Genomic DNA, 6,000 nt, shown 5'->3' on the forward strand with positions numbered 1-6,000 from the left:
CTGGGAATTTGTTTTATTTTTGTCCTTAAGTGGTGTTCCCCAAGAGCTGGACATCCAATTTTGTTCTTGGAGACTACCATGACACAAACTTCTTCTTGTGGTCAATTATAATTATTAAAGACATACTGCAGACTTCCAGTGGATTACAGACCATGGAGGGAGCCGCTGCAGTGCATCTGTCTTTTGCTCCCACAGGGACTGAGAAACTCGGACCATGCTTTCAATGGGTAGCAAGTTATAAGTTAAGGCCAGAGAGGAGAGCGTGCCTACTCTTTCTTTCTATGGCCATCTTTGTATTCTTTATTTTTGTATCCTGTGACCATGATACATGGCACAAGCATTATAAGGAAAGAAATATTTATTTTGGTGCAGTTTCAGAGGGTTTCGATCCTTCGTAGCAGGAGAGAAAGGTAAAATAACTCAGATCATGGTAGCAGGAGCACGCCACATAACGCGTGGGAACCAGGAAGCCAAGAGCAAGGCGGAGCTATGGGCAGGTGCAGTCTTCAAGGGCTCACCCCTGTGATCGTTTTCAGGCAGATCGCCCTCACGCCCTAAAGCTCAGCAGCCTCTAGCATCATTGCCATCTGAGAAACAGACATTAGAATGAACCTGTGTGGGATGATCAGATGCAGCCCACCACAGTCCCTGACTGTCTCGTAATTCGTGCCCTTTGGTTCATTGCATATACATTTATTTGTTTGCATTTGCATGTATATGTGCATATTCAAAATTGCTTTAAAGTTATAGAAATAGATAATGTTATTCTTTTCCTCGGGGTTTCTGTCTGCTACTCCATATGGTACTCTTTAGACCTCTTCAAGTGGCTTTAGTTTTGCATGTTTTTGAATAGAGTGTTCTATTTGATGGATATGTCATATTTTGTGGTAGATTTCAGTGATGGTTTGTATGTGCCTGGCCCAAGTTCCTTGTGGATATTCGGGTTTCTCTAACTCCTGGTTGTTGTGAAAAATCTATTGTGAATAATCTCACACTCACCTTTTCGTGTCTTTGGATCCATAGATGTGTTCTGAGTGGACACCAGGGTGGAATTATTGTATGGAAAATTATGGAAATATTCAATTCCTGAGTGTATGTAGTTCTTTTGGAAAATGCATATTCCCACTGTCCGTACATTAAATCTCCTCTTTTCCCACCTCCTCACCAGCACTTGGCGCTACAGTATCTGAGTTTGGGGGGGGAGGGGTTGCTTTATTTTTAGCTGATCAAGTACTCGAGACAGAAGAAGACTTGTGTTCACTTTGTATCTCTGATCACCAATGGTGTGGAGGGAGATGGTGGTGCTCTCAATACTTATCTGCGTTCCGGCTTTCACCACGACGAGTTACTCACACATACTGTTGACTGATTCTCCCGTCAGACCAGCCTTAATGTTCCTGAGCAGACACAGGCTTTTACGCTTTTCTGATAAACTTAGTCTGCGCCACACCCCCTCTAATGTCTTCTCTTTCATTAAGCATAAGCCAAATATTGCTGAAATTACAATATTACATTATTATTTATGCTTCTGCATCTTTTCAACTTTTTTCCACATTACCGAGATTGTGAAGGTTTTCTTTTACATCGTCGTCTGATTTCTGTCTTTCTCACTGAGGAAGAAGTGCTGTGAGTTGATTGCAGGGTCTCATGCACGCTAGGCCTCTACTCTCCCACTCCCCTGCTCTCCAAGCCCCTGTTTTATCTCTTTCCTCTTGTTATTGACTGTTATTATCAATAACATCTTCAATGTTTCATTGGCATATATTAATTATACATACTAATGGGTTTCATTATGACGTATTTTGATCATGTCTACTCCTAATTACTCTTCCCATGTCTCACTTTTCTCTTCCCAACTGAACCCCATTTCTGCTTTCAACCCCTTTGTGCGTGCGTCCCTAAGAGTTCACGTAAGATGCGCAGGAGCATGGGTGGGGATTTGTTTCTAGTAGTCTGCGCATCCCGCCGCCGACGGTTACACCACTAAAGGACAGCTCTCTCCCTCTACCCTGAGCTATTATCTGCATGTCAGTCTTCAGGGTAAGTCGGAGCTTTTGGAACCCTTCCTGCTTCGGTGATAGCATACTGACAGGTACCGGAAGTGGGAAACGGAATGCAAACAAGCGTGGAGAGCATCCATGATCTCCATCCCTGCCAACGGGGATCAGAGGGACGAAAAAGAAAGCAAGTGTTCTAAGTGTTCTGTATCACGTACTCGCTCAGCTAAAAATAAACTTGTGTAGAAAATCAAAGCTGCTGCGAGTTCAAAAAGGCAGCAGCCGGACCATTCTTCTCCCCTTGCTCCTTCCTGTTCTTACGGGCTTTCTGTTGTGTTTATAAAAAGATAAAGAGAGGATAGATATTTTCTATGGAGGTCTGGGGGAAGGGGGTACCTCAGTGAGACCATGCTAAGACATCCCTTCCCCTGAGGGACCAGCCACACGACCATAGAGCATAGAATCCTTTATTCAGGACATGGGGAGGGGAGTTAAGAGGGTGGTAGGGCAGAGGCTGGCCATGAGCTGTGGAGAGAAGGGGGGAGGGGAATGGGGAGAGAAAGAACAAAGGGGCAAGAGAGAGCAAGAGGGAGCAAGAGAGTGAGGAGGTGGTAAGCAGCCCCTTTTATAGTGTCAGGCATACCTGGCTGTTGCCAGGTAACTATAGGGATGAAGCTTAGACAGAATGCTAACACTTTCCACCCCTCCTTCTGGGATGTTTCCTGAGCCTTGGAGGGATACAGATGCTTTGTTTGTGGCCAGACCAGGCAGTCAACAGACAGCCTGATCAGTCATATTTTGTGTGTATATGACTGTATATATACCATATATATATACACACACACACACCATATATACATATATATCTACACACAGATTTATATATGTATATATATACACATATCACACACACATATATGTATACAGAATTTTTAATTAGATACACTGTATATAGAGGAATCCAAGGCTTCCAGTTGTATATTTCTATCAGACAACCTGCTTCCTTTTTCTATGTAGTCAGGTTGAGTTTCAATTTAAGTAAGACTCCTTTTTTTTTTTTTTTTTTTTTTTTTTTTTTTTTTTTTTTTTGCCGAGTTCCTTGGGTGTGGCCTCCTGAGCCTTTTGATCAACTTCCTGGCAACTCTCTGTTGTTTCACACCTGAGAGATAATGGCAGAGCTAGCTGCTCTTCCTTTTCAAGACCCAATCTCACCACTTGAGTGTGGTATTTCACACAACCTGGTAAATTAGTTAAGGGAGAGAACCATGGAAAGCTCTCCCAGAAGTAGGAATGAGCCATGATTTCACAATATGACACTGTCTTTTGGGATTAAGTTCCCATACCCAGTTCCTGACAGACCAAACTAGGATTTAGAAATGGAGTCACTTGTACCAAGCTCCCTAACTGGCAACTTATTACCCAGTTTCAGAAATCAGAAGAGAGAGAAATAACAGCAACGTTTTCCAAACGGGCCCGTTTGGGTTGTTTCCCGTGGCAGTTCTTGTTCTGAATTGTTTGGTTTGGTGATGCTGCAGCTCAAACTCACTCGTGCTAGGCAACCCCCACCACCAAGCTATGGCCCCAGTCCTGACAAGCTACGTTCAGTTGGCATGGTAATAAAGTTCTATTTTCTTTAATATGTAGCAAAAAGGAAAAAATAATAATAAAAAGTAAGCCAGCGCTCACCAGTTATCTTGCTGTTGCTCTGTCTCCTGGCCCAAGCTTTTAGGGAAAGCATCTTTAGAACCAAAGCTGAGGCGCGAATCTACACCTTGCTCCTTGCTTCTGCCTTCCTCGGGGATGCTCTGTCGGTAAAGCCTGCTACTTCCGCTCAGCTCATCGGAACGCTTACTCTATTCTCTGGAATAAAAGGTTTCCTGGATCAAAAACCAGAAAAAAAGCCAATTAAAGCCTTTAAAACTAAATTTGTAACTTGCCTCTTACTAATTATCATTCTAGCTTCCTTGCCTCCCACATATTCCTTTCCCATTGAGAAAAAAAAAGGACCATTTCATATGTCCAACTTTCTCTCTATACTCAAGAGAGTGTACACTGGGAGAGTTGCCGTTTTCTTCTGATATGGTTCTTCAACAGCTTCAGTTATTCTTTTATACCCCTCTCTTCCCTGCCGCCCCTCCCCCAGCTCAATGTTCAGCCCATGCATAGACTCAGTCTTTTCTCTCCATGCCCCATAAAGTGGGGAAATGGCTGGTGGTTGTTGGCTCGTAGAATTCTAGATCATGATGTACTGTTGTTTCCATAGCTCGCTGGTGGCTTTAAAAACACAGCTTCAAATTTATCTATTTTTTTTTTATTCATGTGAAAAACATTAAACACTGATGTCCTATCAAGTGTTGTCATTTCTCTCAGAATTTAAGACTTAAGCTATTCCATATCTTTTGATATCTGTGAAGAATTTACAAGTCAAAATCTTGTATTCCATAATAATTAAATTAATAAAGCTTGCAATTTTGTGACATTTAAGTTTGCCAAGTTTACCCAAAAATGATAATTAAGTACAATTTATTTAATAAGTTTTCATCATAAAATATCCTTATAAGAAATGTATTTTGAGTGGAAGTATTAACATAGAATCAGAAACTATGGTTTACATGTTTTATATAGATGAGTTCAGAAAGTTATGACTTAGGCTTCCTCAAAATTGATGGTGAACTCCTGACCTCTAAGATGGTGGTATTGTGTAAGGCCTTTGAAGGCAGTTAGGTCACTAGAGGGAAGCAAATTACCACTCTTCATTGAGACTTGTGTCCCTGGAGGGGCTGGAGACATGGTTAACTGGCTGGTACTTTTTCAGAGAACTCAGATTCCGTTCCCAGAAAACAACCATCTGTATCTCTACTTCTCTACTTTCACTGAAACTGACACAACTTTTTAATCTCCACTGATACCAGACAAAAATGTAGAACATAGACATACATTCAGACAAAATACCCATACACAAAATAAGTATGTGTGTGTGTGTGTGTGTGTGTGTGTGTGTGTGTGTATAGGGTGTGTGAAGAGTGGTGTGTGTGTGTATAGGATGTGTGTAGAGTGTGGTGTGGGGGTGTGTGTGTGTAGGGTGTGTGTGTGTGCGTGTGTGTGTATATATGCAGGGTGTCTCTGTGTGTGTAGTGTGTGTGTGTGTATGTGTGTGTGTATAGGGTGTGTGTGTGTGTGTGTGTGTGTGTGTGTGTCCAGGAGAGTTGCCTTTTTCTTCTGACTTGATTCCTCCACAGTGACAGGGACCTTTTGAGGAAGGAGGCTCTCACCAGACCCTGAATAAGCCAGAACCTTGTTCTTAATTTTCTGGCCTCAAAAACTGGGCCAAAAACTATTTGGAAGTCACTCAGTTTATAACTCATTGTAATGAAACACTTTAGAAGAAACCAGATGAAGACACAAAGCATCTCCCATTTTGTAGACTCTTGGTTCTTTAGCCAAAAGAGATTGTAGAGATTACTGTCTCAGAGAAAAATATGGAGAGGACTCATTTATTATTCCAGTGATTTTTAAATACCATAAAGTGTGAACTTGAAAATGTTTATAGGCAATTCGTTTACAAGAGAATGAACTAAGATACAATAAAATTATATATTATTTTGAATAATTTGCAATGACTGGGTACTAGGATGATGTAGAACACTGGTGGAACTCTGTGACCATGTACCAGAAATTATTATTTTTGGTGTACAGATAGCTCTCTACATATAGCATAATAGATAAACAGTAATAAATAGAATTTTTGTCTTATGTTACCTCAGTAAAAGCAGATGCTGTGCTTAGGAGAGAGCTCAGCAAAACATATGCCTTGCAAACGTGAGGACCTGAGTTTGGATCCCCAGAGGGATCATCCTGGGATCCTTGAAAGCTTCAGGAAGAGTCAGACATTGGAGAGGGAACACTGAGGGAAGTGATAAGAAAGAAATTAACCGAGTGCATGATGCCTAGTATATAAGAATGAGAATGGTGGTTCCCAGAGACCTTGGGACTAGAATGGCAA

This window comes from Rattus rattus, chromosome 10 (assembly GCF_011064425.1).
Source record: "Rattus rattus isolate New Zealand chromosome 10, Rrattus_CSIRO_v1, whole genome shotgun sequence".
NCBI classification, from domain to species: Eukaryota; Metazoa; Chordata; class Mammalia; order Rodentia; family Muridae; genus Rattus; species Rattus rattus.